The 14,676-nt window shown below is 46.2% G+C and overlaps 1 long non-coding RNA gene across 1 annotated transcript in view; it reads left to right on the top strand.

Moving 5' to 3' along the window:
- The first annotated feature begins 2,132 nt into the window (after window positions 1-2,132).
- LOC135368054 (uncharacterized) overlaps window positions 2,133-14,676 on the top strand; it is a 63,167-nt gene continuing 50,623 nt past the window's right edge. The window contains exon 1 of the long non-coding RNA XR_010414649.1: window positions 2,133-2,201. This is a non-coding gene — a long non-coding RNA (uncharacterized LOC135368054). The remainder of the gene's footprint in view (window positions 2,202-14,676) is intronic.

The following is a 14,676-nucleotide window of genomic DNA, read 5'->3' as shown; positions in this document are numbered from 1 at the left end:
CTGTATAATATTCACAACTGATACTACTTTTGTCTGATATTTGTTTTTTACCTGCGGATCTAATTGATTCACGTTCACATGATTGAAAAAGAAAAAAACACAGCATTGCCCAAAAAACGAAAAACAAGTGCTACGCCCGCCTTGCTGAAGGGCACAAGCAGTCCAACTGAACTGCCAATGCAAAAGATCTAAGAAAACATCTTCCCAGAACAGCACCACAAGCGGTACTGCCCTGACGACCTTGTTATCGGCCGCGCGTTCAAAGACACGGCCCACCCAGGGGCAGTCCGCGTTATAAAGGGGCCCTTCACCAAATATGAAGGACCGGCTCCCTTTCGCCTCCCTCGACCGCGAAAGATCAATGCGTGGATTTGAAGGAAGACTAGAGCCAAAAAGCCTTCTGTGTATTGGCATCGGAGCGGAAGACCAGCCACACAGACTGGCTCCCTCTAACGTTTCACACGGACTAAACTAAGGCTACGTAGATGCCAACTCTAGAGCAATATGACCTCTAGATTAATATGTGTGCTGGACGTCACCATGCAACGAACGAAGACTCGCGGAAAGCTGCGAACGTGACAACGGCACACTGTACTTGGCCACCTAAAAGTGAAGCACATACGTACCTCTATCATCTTCAAAGAGGACCGAAGATGTCTGCCACCGTCTTGCAAAGTGCACAGCTCCCAGCACAGCTCTCTCTCTACGAAGAGCGCGACGAACCCCTGCTCGAACAAGATTTAGCACTTCTGCTACACTACGGATGCGGCCACCCTGTGCTGCAATGCAGCGAGAAATCCACACCTGGTAGTTAATCTCAACTGCCAGAAGGAGGAACTGTTTCCTATCGCGATGCGGGACGGGAGGCTGAAAGAGCGTTTGAATGACAGCCCACCGAATGTGTGACACACCGAACAGGACTTCAACTTTGTGCCATAGAGTATCGGGCACAAGGCACTGATGAAACGCGTGTTCCGCAGTTTCGTGACAAGCACAGAATGGACAGAAAGGAGTGGTGACTCCGTACCGAGCCAGACGGTCCCGAAGCGGTAAAACGCCGTGTGCCAAGCGCCATTGCAGGCTAGCCCGACGTGCGTCGAACCAGCCCGCGGTGACAAGACGCCAAGCAACCTGCCGGGGCACACCAAGGCCCACAGCCGGCGGAGGCATGGCAAGAAGCTCCAAGAGAGATTTGTACAGTCGCTTCACAGTCCAGGTAGAAATGCGTTCACCTGGGTAGGACTCGCGCAGGCGCCGCATGGAGGAGGCATACTCCCTGAGGTGAGGTGCAACAAACTCAGACCGAGGCCTACTCAGCGAAAAAGCCGAAAAAAACCTGACATCAGGACCCAGGAGGAACTGTAACAGATCATGGGCAGGGTGGCACGGCTCCATGAGCGCATCAAAAATACCTTTAAGACCAAGGGCGAGACACTTGGTCTTCATATGTGGAACCCATAGGCCACCTAACTCCCGCTGCAGGCACATGCGGGCGCGTGACACCCATTCCACGCTGCCACCCCAGATGAAACGAAAAGCTGTGCGAGTAGCAGCTACCAAGATCTGACGAGGGGGAATAACGACACTGCCATGGTACCAGTACTTACTGAAAAACCATGAGGCGGCAAGACGGGCTCGACACGTGATAGGGAGCACCAAACCTCTGAGATCAGCAAGAACGGGGACACTGCGCTGGTGCACCCTCAGCCATGAGGACGGCGACAGTCCGCAACTATTAAAGTCTAAAGAACTAAAAGCCTTCAGAAGCCTTCATAGAGATCATAATATTCTGTCTGTGAACAATCAATTTCCAGCCCGCTCCGAGAATAGAAAGGAGCGAAACACTTTTGAGACGGTGACGGACATATGCCAGAGCAATTTGCACTGCTTGCAGCAACTTGAAATCACCTAACTTTACAGAATAGCCATCCATTCCTATCACACATTGTGTTTTTTACTTGACTTGCCGCGATTTTGTTATCATTACAGCAACCAGCGACATTTTAGCCCTATGAAACGCCCGTTCGGGCTGTCGCGCATGCGTATTAGTTGTAGGCCGCGTGATTTCGCTCAAACAACCCGCTTGCTCTCAGTCGGCTCGACCGATTGGCATTGACATCGCGAAGGAAGATGGCAGCGACTTTCCAGACATGGAATGTTCAGTTGTCGAATTCTGGCGAACGTTACATTAGGATTGCCACGTACGTTGACTGTTTTGAACAATGTGTATCATCTGCGGGAAGTTGTTGGATTAACGATGTAGTGAATTGAGTATTTCACACTTTCAACATTCAATCTTGCCTTGCTGCTTGGGCATTTGTGCAACACGGGTACGTATTCCGTCAATATGGAGTGTGTGCGGGCAATATGGGGCCCATATTGCCAAGATTTTCCCAATATTAGCTCAAAGTGGGCATTATGGGGTCCATATTGCCAGGATTTTCCCCATATTACCTGAAACTGGGCAATATGGGGCCCATATTGCCCATTTTCAGCCGATAAGGGGAAAATCTTAGCGAAACGGGTCCCAGATTGGACCCGTATCGCCAATGACCAGCCAATATGGGCCCAATATTGTGTGCTGCTTGGGTTTATACGTAGGCGCAGTATGGATAGAATCAGTAACGGATATTAAAGGTGAAAAATCGAACCGTTTTTAAGTCTTATTTCAAGAGCCAGCGTTTGACTATTACTCCATCTGTCGTAACCTTACCCTGATACTAACGCTTATTTATCCCCCATATGCCTCATAGTAAGAGTAAAAGCGAAGGATGCTGTGAACGTCAAAAGGGCTTCGCTTCTTGACTGTCGTCTTAAGCGTGTGTTGGATAAGCAACTGTCGGGAATGCTATTATGAGGTGGGGGGACGGCAATGCCACATGGCACGAAACGGTTTCCCGTTTGCTGCTGTAGCTTGTGGCTGTTGTAGACGTGACAGCTGACTGTCAAGTACGCCACAATAGCTAGGAATACTGGATTGCAAAATCTTATGACACAGACAAACGCATCCATCACGTGAATAACTGATATAAAGACACGTTCTTACGCATAGCAAGCACTATACAAGAGTTCTTGCGACGGTCAAAAGAAAAATAAGAGGCAGGATAGCAGAACTTGAACCGGTTCGCCTTCTCATCATAGCCCGCGTACGGCGTTATCTCATGTAATCCAGAGCATCTGGATACATGGAAGTTTTTCTCACAGGGTTAGTAGCATAAATCTAGGCCCTAATACAACAAATATTCACCAAATGATTCCACTTTATTGGAGGAAAGAGGCCACAATAATAGATGCACGTGTCTATAGAATACTGCACCCCATAGCCAGAAAATATGCACTTGACTTAACATACAAAAAAAGGAACAGCATACTAGCCATGAACCAACAGATTACAATAACTGCAACATTAGACTAATAAAATATGAGATTGGTGCATCTTCACAACACTTCAGCATAACGAAATATAAATCGTAGACTAGCTATACGAGCTAGTAATTCAGTAGCTATACGAGTACATGAGCTATTTTCACGTTCATAATGTAAAACATGCCCTATATGACAGGATGAAACATCGAGGTACAGAGAGTATGGGACATATACTAAAAAAATCTATAGCAGACAGGTCATAAGCTAATTATTTATAACTGCGGTATAGTTCAGTGTATTCAGACGCAGCATTTATCGGCCAACGCAACATAATTCATCAAGTAGTCACAACTTACAAGTCATCTTTACAGTTGGGTTGTAATGGCAGTATATGCGTCACGGAGTAGAGTCCTGCGTATTTCATTAAACAGTGTGACGCACAGTTGAAATTTCTGGAACATTTCTGATGCAGCTGAGTGTGCATGTGGGGTATTGTGCGGTGCAGCATGCCCAGTAAGAGCGTGTACTGTTCCTGGGGCTGCTGGAAATAGAAGTTTATTGTCAAAAGTGCAAAAAAATATGCTTGCTGGTATTGCCAAATGGTTGTGCATGTCTGTTCAACTGTAGATTTCAAAGATATGATAATGTTTGAAGTATTTTAGTGAGAAAGCTAATCTCGAAAATATGCTAGTGCCGTAATAAATGATTCCAATGAGGTGCGCATTGCCAGACCTGAGTCCATCTCCGCAGAGGCCGCTTACATAACTGTCATAAACGTAGTTATAAATAGTCATAAACGACTTCAAAAACCACTTACTGTACTGGAAGCAATCTCGTCCTTAAACATAACATTTAATTGAATACTGTTAAACTCATAAATCATTATAGCTCTCTAAGAAATGGCATTCCACACGCTTTTTGCACCACCAGCACCACCACCTGCACTACGTTATCGAAAATCGTGACTGCTTTTTACAAGTAAGAAAATCCATGTGCTTCCTGTCAACACATCATGCTGCACTCTAATCAGCAATAATCATCCGAACTGCTATTACAAGAACGGACTGAGAAATCGTAAACACAGATGCTTCAACAACAACACCGAGAAAGGCACATCGAAGAGAAACAAAAGCGAAAAGAGCCTCACCTATGACAAAATGATCTGTTCGTAGATGACCATCACAAGTAAGCCAACAGCAGGTGGAGAATGGACGCAAAATATAAACTGACAGCGAGGGGATAGCTGGGCGAATCACAACTGTTTAAGCAGCGTCCGCATGCTTGGCTCACTACATCGCGCGACGTTGTCTCGTTCGATGTCATTTCTTCTTGCCATACGTTTCACACAAATGAAATCTGAAGCTCTACAAAAGTCAATACACCCAGCCCAAAATGTGACAACTTACATTGCTAGACGGTGCATGATATGAGACCATGAGAGTAGTAATTAATGACCACGACTATCAGGAAACTCACAACTTGGTCTAAACACGATTTAATTAGCAATTAGGGTTAATTGGGATCTCCTACAGTAATCAGAACCCTCCAGTGAGTCACCACACTAATTGGGGAGCATCTAACTCGTTCCCAGACCAGTTGCGATTTTCCGGATAGTCCTTGTCATAAAAAATAAAATATAGGTAGAGACAGATTGGAGAGAAGGAGTTTAGTTGAAGATCAATAATGCCATCTTGAAGAAAGTAGTCCAGAATGGCTGCTGACCATTGCTGGGCAAGGAAGCAGCCTGGGCAGGCTGCAAAAAGTCACAGCTGTGACCACCAGTTCCAGACATCCTGTGATGTCAGCTGTGACGTCATCATGGCATGTATGAGCAGGTTAGGACAGCTCTGGACATGCATGGAGAAAAACACTCATAATACAAAGGCTGTGAAAGAAAGAGTAAATATGCTAACCATCAATAGGCTAACAACAAAAAGAATCAGGCACACAAGCAAAGCAGCCCACAACAACAGTAGTCACAGGGAGTGCAGAACCATGCGACTGCTCCATCCGACAGCCAGGCAGAGAACTGACTTGTAATGCATTTTTCTCCTCTATAAAGTTCTGCGTCTGCGCCCCTTAGCGGTTACTTTCTCAACTGATCTCATGACAAAATTATTAAGAATCACGCCAGCTCTACTTTATCCAAGGCAGAAGAAGACAGAAAATGGCAGGGATGCCTGGACAACAGCAACCAGCACCTGACATGCACGCGCATGAAAATAAAAAATGGGGGACAAAGTTATCATGTGCGAAAGAATTAGTTACACAACAAATCAGCCCACCACAACAGGATTCACGGGGAGCACAGAACGATGCGTCTGTTCCATCCGACAGCCAGGCACAGAACTGAATCATAATGCTTTTTACTCCTTTATAAAGTCATGCATCTGTCCCTCTTGCAGTTACTTTCTGAACTAATTTAATCGCAAAATTATTAAGAATCATTCTGGCATTATTCCCATTTAAATCAAGGGTGCAGCAGCACTAGTGTCATCATTAAAACAAGAACGATCAACATGAACCTTTCGTGTCGAAAGAAGAAAAAAATACTGAGCGTCAACAAAGGAAAGCATGCAGGTCAGGGCATATCAGGACATTGCTCAATAAGCGCTGTGAAACGAGAAAAGATCACACGGCTCCTGGGCAACAGAGGAAATCAAACACAGAAAAAACATTTGAACAGAGTGAAAAAGACACTCACCATCATTGGACACGTACACTGCATTCTGTCATTGTAAATTCCCTCGACACAAAATCCACCATTCACCATTGACTAATCACACATTCGTACCCCATCAGAGGCAAACTGAATCGCAGAGAAGATACGCCACTAACTTTTCCACTAACGGCCAACACAATTGCTAGGAACAGAATTAACACGTCCACTCCTGTCAGTGTCCAAGACAGAAGTGAATCCTTGCGCCCTCTGCAGACCTTGCTCATTGGTCGTGAAGTTGTCTCAGGGCTACACTGTTCCTTTCCACTAATACTCAGCTAGACAAGGTCCACCTGAAACAACAGAGCCGCGGCATGACGTCATCACCCATGCATGCAGCTGCATGGTTCAAGGATGTGTATGCTGTAGACAGGGACCTGTAAGTCCTGACATGCCCTGACCTGCATGCTTTCCTTCGTTGATGCTTTGTATTTTTCTTTTTTGGATGAGAAAGATGCATGCTGATCATTCTTGTCTTGACGATGACGCTAGTGCTGCCCGGAATGGGAATAGCGTTACAGCGATTCCTAATTATTTTGTGATTAAATTAGTTCAGAAAGCAACCGCAAGAGGGACAGATGCACGAGTTTATAGAGTAGAAACAAGCATTACAATTCAGTTCTGTGCCTGGCTCTCGGATGGAATAGACGTATCATTCTGCACTCCCCGTGACTCCTGTTGTGGTGGGCTGACCTGTTGTGTAACAAATTCTTTCACACATGATAACGTTGTCCCCCTTTTTTATGATTTTCATGCCTGTGCACGTCGGGTGCTGGTTGCTGTTGTCAAGGCATCCCCATCATTTTGTCTGTTCTTCTGCCTTGGTAACGAGAGTAGCGCTGGCGTGATTCTTAATAATTTTGTCATGAGAATAGTTGAGAAAGTAACAACTAGGGGTGCGGCTGCTGGACTTTATAGAGGAGAAAGAAGCATTATTGTCAGTTCTCTGCCTGGCTGTCGGATGGAGCAGTCACATCGTTCTGCACTCCCCGTGACTACTGTTGTGGTGGGCTGCTTTGCTTCTGTGCCTGATTCATTCTGTTGTTAACTGTTGATGGTTAGCGTATTTACTCTTGCTTTCGCAGCCTCTGTATTATGAGTTTTTTCTCCTTGTATGTCCAGAGCTGTCCTAACCTGCCCACATATGCCATGATGATGTCACAGCTGACATCACAGGATGTCCGGAACAGTTGGTCACAGCCGTGGTGCTTTGCAGCATGCCTCTGTGCTCCATTGCCCAGCGATGGTCAGCGGCCGTTCTGGACTACTTTCTTCAAGATGGCATTGTTGATGTTCGACTAAACTCCTTCTCTCCACTCTATCACTATCTCTTTTCTTTTGATGACCATGACGATCAAGAATCTCACAACTTGTCTGGACACAAGTTAGGTGCTCCCCAATTAGTGTGGTGACTCACTGGAGGGTGCTGATTACTGTGGAAGTTCCAATTAACTCTAATTGCTAATTAAATCGTGTTTAGACCAAATTGTGATCCTGATAGCCGTGGTCATTAATTACCACTCATGAGACGCCAGAAGCCAGAGTGACTGTTAACCAAAACCGAAAGACGCTTTGCACACGGAACTGTACACGAGTTCTCAGAAGGCAGGGCCCTATAAAGAATACGCGTCAATATAGGCGTAAAGGGCTAATACTCCGACGTAAAGCGTCAGTTTATCTGATAAGACGAAATCGTATCTGTCGGAATATAAGTAAATCGTGTTCCCGGTGCCATTTACGCAAAAAAATCCGCCCTTTACGCTTACAGCAGGCGCGTTCGCGGTTACTAGGAATAAAACACAGCTTGACGGATACGTCGTCAGCCATTCTGTCGAAATTTACGCTTAGCAATTGGTAAGATTAGACGTAAGCGTGAACTTATCAGTTTCTTTCGCGAGAGTGTAAGTAGACATTTTCTTGAAAATTCCTAAGTAAACCAGAGACGTCAGCTGAACATCCATGTGGTATCCTGACTCGGGGGTCTGAACGTCCCAGGAAGCATGCCACAAATCCCACAGACATCATCTGTACGTCCAGGGGACAAAAAAATCCGTCCCTGTTGCACATTCCACGAACATCCCACAAACGTACAGTAGACGTCCGTGGGATATGGACAGCTTTGAGATCGAGACGCCGCATGGACGTTTTATTGGAAGCTTGAAGTTACTTTTATCATCTTCAAAGCTAGCTAGCTTCAGGGCCTTACTCAAATTTCCTACTAATAGAATGTATTGAAGCATGCATATCTTGAAACATTTGATAGGAGTTGTGGGTGGGCTGGTGTCGGCACCATTAACAGACCCATAAATATAGAAAGTGGCCACCACATAACAATTTCGTTCCCCGTTTCTCCTATAGGTTTCTCATCTCCCAAACAGGTAGTGTTGTGCATCCTATCTGGCTGAAAGTACTTGAGCTTGTTTTGTCAATCCCCGCGGAGTATTAATGGAATCCTGGCCCTCATGATCAACGGGCTGGTGGTCTGATCCCGGTCCTCTCTAATGATCTGATCCTGGTCCTCAAATCACACCCACACTTTTGAACATACTTCATTGAAGCATGTATTCTTGTGTCGTCACTCTCAATCACATACCGCATCTTGCATTGTAAATGACATCTACGTCTTGAACTGTAACAGTGTGAAATAAAACGTTCTTGAAAAAAAGTTTTAGTTCAGCTCAATTGGTAGAGCCCTGGACCAGAAATTAAGAAGGTGTAGCTTAGAGTCCTACAGCTGGCTAACCTTTTCTGTGACTTCCATCTTTCAGCTTTAATTTCTTAGGCAATTTGAGGGGAAATATGTTTAATGCAAAGTAACAACAAAGGAAAAGAAATGGAAGCAATTTGAGGGTTTCTATGGGTTTGTCCTTCTATGTTGTTCCAGCCTCAGAACATCAGTTTCACATAAGGGAGTTTTCCAAAAACGTGGAGGAGCTCTAGCTTCGTTCAGTACCGCAATAACCATGAAAATTCGTAGGGGCCATCAATATTTCTCTGCGAAAGCGCATTAATTCAAAAGCATGTGGTCTTAGATGACAGCTCACAAACATATTTCCGGGGTCCCTCTTATTCAAGCTACCTGGATATTAGAGTTTGCTCTCCCGATCTGGTTTCTCGCATGCACTGAAGGACGGATTTATATACACTAGGAAGTGATCACATACCTATACTCATCTCTTACTCCCCAATGGTTGCTGGATCACAACAAGAAAGAGTCAGAAACTGGAACGTATTCAAACGCAGGACGGAGAATCTTCTACAGAATGTCACCACTCTCGACAAATTCAACGAGGCGCTCCCTTCTAGCATTGCAGCTGCAACAAAACAGATATCGTGCCTGATCAAATATCACAGTGTAGATGTTGTGTTCGAAAGGTTGCGTCGTCGGGCGGAAAGAAGACTGCGATGATCGGGTTGTCTTGTGGATTATCACGAGGATTGCAGGCAACGATCACTAGTTCGCACTTATTTTCAACGTCAAGCGAAGCAGAGACGGAGAGCACTGAGTTCTACATTATCTCCATTCACACCTACCGGACATGCCTGACAGGTCATCAAGGGCCTAAGCTCCCTGGTTGAACAAATGAAGCCGTTTGTAGCACTGCCCGTTCAATAGGGCACGACCGAAAAATGTGTTTAGAAAGATTTTGTAGGCTTTTTAGTAGGCCCTCAAATGCCTCGTGCACAGCATCCCACAGGGACTCGTCACAAGGCGTGTGTAAGTTGCTTGACTTTACACGGCCAGCTGACTGATATATGACTAAGACTATATATGATATCAGACTCACATATGGACAGTGACTTCACTATACACGAATTGGACGCCGCCATCGACCTGTCCACGAAGCGGTCAGCTCCAGGGCCCGATTGAATCTCATAGAAAGATAGCCTCCTTGGGACCGACGTCGCGCACTTTACTTTTAATTTGATCAACGACTCTTGGAGACGCGGTTTTGTGCCCCCCGTCATGGAAGACATCGCAAGTTGTGCCAGTCCTGAAGCCTGGAAAATCACCTACAGAGTTGACGTCATCTCCACCCATGAGCCTTACGAGCTGCGTGTGTAAGACCACGGAAAGGATTATCCGAGGCCGTAGAGTGGCTGTTAGAGTTCCGGCGTCTCCTACCTCTCAAAATGGCAAGTTTCAGAAAGGCACAGACCTCAACAAACTGCATGGTCATCACAAGCTTGGTCACTCATATTAAGAAGCTAGATTTCGCGGTGAGCAGGGCCGGCGATAGGGTAGGCGAGTAAGGCGTCCGCCATAGGCCCCGCGCACGAAGCCCTCAACCAGGGATTACTTTTTTGTTTTAATATAAAGTATGCACTTAAACGCGCGCGGGATGTTAGACTAAAACAGAAATGAGAGAGGAATGTGTTATGTGAAGGGTTGCGGGTTTTGGATTTTATTTTTGGGCGGAATCGGCGTATGTTTTTCGATGTTTATTGATTTTCACGAAATTGGTGTTTTTCGATGTTTTTCCTGGCGTGTACCTGGTTTACCCGACAGCTATCGACGAATAGAAATCACAATGTAATTTCCGCGCGACGGTCAATCAACATGGCGTTGTGCGCTGTGGCGGCGTTTTACGGCTAACGAGAAAGTAAACGGATTGATTGCAAACGCACGTTTTTCACAACCATGGTATTTCGGTATGGTTTTCGGATCTGCATCAACAGCTTGGTGGGCACGTGCAGCAATGTATCTCTGTCATGTCCCGGAAGTTCCCTATGTATTCGCTGTTTTTCTATTAAAACCGAAAACGCGGAACCCTAGTTATGTGCCATTCCGTCATGTGATGAGAAAAAGTCCCACTTTTAAGAAAAATCCATCAACCCTGCAAGCTATACCGAGGATTTCGCACCCTTCTCTCCTGCTGTCAGTTCCCATACTGCTAAAATCTCCCACTGCGAAAATCTTATCATTTCTTATCCCTTCATTACTGCTGGTGTGAAACAGGCCCAGCGATGTGCCTTTGCCTCAGGCCCCGCACACCCGTAGCACAAGTCCTGGCGGTGAGCTTACCGCGGCTGTTTTTTTATATAAAACGAACACATGATACGACAAGCTACAACCATGTCCCTCACAAACTAATACAATTTCATCATCACTGGCCGTGCTCCTCGCTGGATCGCTTCTTTTCTTAATAGTTGGTCTGTTTTCGGGAGAACCAGGCATTGGAACCGGTATTTTTTTCGGTCCCGTTTGGGTTCAGGCATATTAGTTCGAATCGGGTTTACCTCCACTGAACCAAAATTATCAGATTGAACCGGTACAGGTATATCGGTTCGGTTTGGCTCAGAGAGAACCCCCCCCCCCACACACACAGACAAAAAATCAGTCAGCGGTTCAGCGGTAGGGACATTTACAGTCATTCAAACCGTTACTTTTTCGGTCCCGGTTTAACCGGTTTGTGGGCAGTAATTTTGCTACATAAGAGCGAGCTAACGCTTACCGTACACGGTTGTGAAAGAAAGGTGTGAGGTAACTGTTTCAGAAGAGTCCAAAAAAGATCGGTCAGCAGTACAATTATTTCACCTTTGAACCCATTCCCGAACCGGTGACCATATGAATCTTTTTCGGTTCAGTTCTAGTTCGGCTCAGGACAAGGAAAAAAAATGTTCGGGTTCGTCAGAAAAGAACGTTTTTTTTCCGATTTTCGATTCGGGTTCAGTCCTGGCTCCGATCCCTGGTGAGAACAGCAGAAGGTGATACAAATCTACGTACATTGTCAGCCGGTGGACCACAGGGGAGCTTAGTCAGTCCTTAACTTGTCAGTGTTGTCATGGTTGCCCTGCCTTGTCTCTTGCCCCGAGGGGCACTTAGTAGTCTCACCGCGAATGACATCTGCATATGGTCATCGGGAAAGCAATGGCCTCCTTTACAGCTTCGCCTTCAGACTACACTTGACCACGTAGTGCACTTCCTCCTGGAGAGCGTCATGGACCTGTCTTCAGAAAAGACGGTAATGCTGCCTTTTACTCGTCGCCATCTTAAGATATTGCAACTACATATTCGTCATCATCAGGTACGTTCTATACCACATCACAGTTTTCTCGGCGTTACTCTTGACCGGAGTTTGTCGTGTAGTGGAGGTGTATCTAAAAGCAAGAGCTGAGAGTCGCATTAATGTTCTTCGTTACTTATGCGGTTCCTGGTGGGGCACGTCTCCTCAGGCAATGCTCAGCGTTCGCCGATCTTTTATAAGTCAGATGGTTGCTCCCCCCCCATCACATTCCCCTGCTTGACAACCTACCTGTTTCCACAGAGAAAGTGTTAGGGTATACTCTGCAAAGGGCGTCAAACTTTCTCTTGGCCTTCCTGGACGCAAGAAACGTTCCGCCACTACATGCGGTTGGGAACGCGTCACCTTCACCATCCTCAGCTTCGATCCATTGAGTTGTCACCACTCTTCTTTTACCCAAGCAATCCAGAGACAACGTGGCCTTATTCCGAAGCACAAGCCAACTGCATTACCGGATATCCCAACATGGGTCCTACAGCCCTTTGACGTAAAAACTAATTTGCCTGTACTCCCGGGAAAGAAGGATATACTAACGTATTGTTAGGTAGAAAACGGAGACAGGTGTAGCCGATGGAGGCAGGGTTCTGTAATAGCAGCCGGAAAGGATGGAGGCCGAGACCAGAATGAATTGGGCGCGGTCTCGCGCGATGGTCAGAGCGATGAGGATGATTGCGATCAGTGATCTTCCTCACAGTATGTTCTTCGTCAGTTCAGTCTTGAGTTGCTATAGAGCTCCGCAGGCGGAATATATATTTTCACGGACGTCTCTACGACATTATTTGGCTCCTCGTGTATGTTTGTTATCCCGGAGGCGAATATCGAATGAGCTTGTGCTGTCTCACGTCACCTCTACGTCGGCCACTGAACTTTATGGAGGCCTCTTGGCACTAAGTTTCATCAACTAGCAATCTGCAGTTGCTCGTTGGACCATCTATAGCGACTCAAAATGTGCGTTAGAGAGCCTAGTTACCATGTTCACTACGGGATCTCTGTCGTCAGCACCACAAGATGTCTTGCACACATGCCACGCGGCTGTTTTAAAAGGTGATGACAACTTAGATCGCTAGCCACCATGCCATTGCAGCCAAAGGGGGGGTGTATGCTACTGCACGCCACGGGCTCTTCAACTCACAGGCGTCCAAATGATGCCCATTTATTTCACCAAGGGCGACGCGGGGCGCTCAACGTGCCCGTTAGACCAGCTGAAAGCCGATTCCTTTCCAGGTTTACTGGGGATTTACATTGTAGTGTAACCCCTCCAGGGCAACCCCTCTTGCAAATCCGAAGAGACAAGCGTACTCAAGGTCGCGGGCGGTCATAAATACGCCGGGGATACCGTTCTGCTGGATAGGCCATACCTTCACCTTATCAACCTCATATTCGCGTGATCGAGGAGAGCGGTATATGAAGTAATAAGAGCACTCATGATTATGCCTGCCGCGGCGAACCGCTTTACATGAAAACGCGCTGCCCTTGGCGTGCCATTTCATTAAGGCCTCCGGGATGAGTCGAGTTGACGTGGTAGATAAGGCAGCTTTCTTCCTGTTTACGTAAATTAGAATTGTTGAAACTCATCCCGGAGGTCTCGATAGAAATACTTATTTGAGGATTCTATGAAAGATGAAAGTCACTGAAAAGGTTAGCCAGCTGTAGGACTCGAACCCACATCTTCTGGAATACCGATCCAGGGCTCTACCAATTGAGCTAAGCTAACACTCCTTCTTCCATGGATGCGTCATCTGAAGGGACAAACCAGCCACTCTCTCTCACTCATCATCCTTTTACTCTTACATTTTTGCTCACTCATACACACATTCATACGACGGGATCGACGCAAGCGGCAACTGATGAGCACGAGAGAACTGATGTTCTGAGGCTAGTATAACACAGAAACGACAAACACATACAGAGTTTTGAATGTGTTAGTCCTTTCTGTGTTGTTCCAGCCTCAGAACGTCAGTTCTGTCTTAATAGAATTCGTGCTTGTCGACACGTGTTGTAACATGCCATCCTCTTACACGGATCTCGTGTTAGCCCCCTAGCGGGCTGGGCGAAATATACAACGTTTCCCGAAGTAGTAAGTACTGGACTCTCACAGTGCACAACGCTCAACTGTCCTGAACACGATTTAATTAGCAATTAGAGCTAATTGGGACCCCCCACATTAATCAGCAACCTCCAGGGAGCCACCAGACTAATTGGGGAACGTCTAACTCGTGTCCAGACCAGCTGAGGGTTGTGCACTATGAGAGTCCATAAAAAAGAAAAAAATAGATAGAGATAGAGTGGAGAGAAGAAGTTTAATTGAAGATCAACGGCGCCATCTTGAAGAAAGCGGTCCGTAACGGCCGCTGACCGTCGACGGAGCACAGAGGCAGGTTGCAAAGCATCGCAGCTATGACCACCAGTTCTGGACATCCTGTGACGTCAGCTGTGACGTCATCACGGCATGTCTGGGCAAGTTAGGACAGCTCTGGGCATGCAAGGAGAAAAGCACTCGTAATACAGAGGCTGGTAAAGCAAGAGTATGCAAACCATCAATAGCTAACAAGAAAATAGAATTAG

Source organism: Ornithodoros turicata, chromosome 9, assembly GCF_037126465.1.
Source record: "Ornithodoros turicata isolate Travis chromosome 9, ASM3712646v1, whole genome shotgun sequence".
NCBI lineage: Eukaryota > Metazoa > Arthropoda > Arachnida > Ixodida > Argasidae > Ornithodoros > Ornithodoros turicata.
The sequence above is the reverse complement of the archived record's forward strand: the minus strand, read 5'-3'. Positions and strand labels throughout refer to the sequence as shown.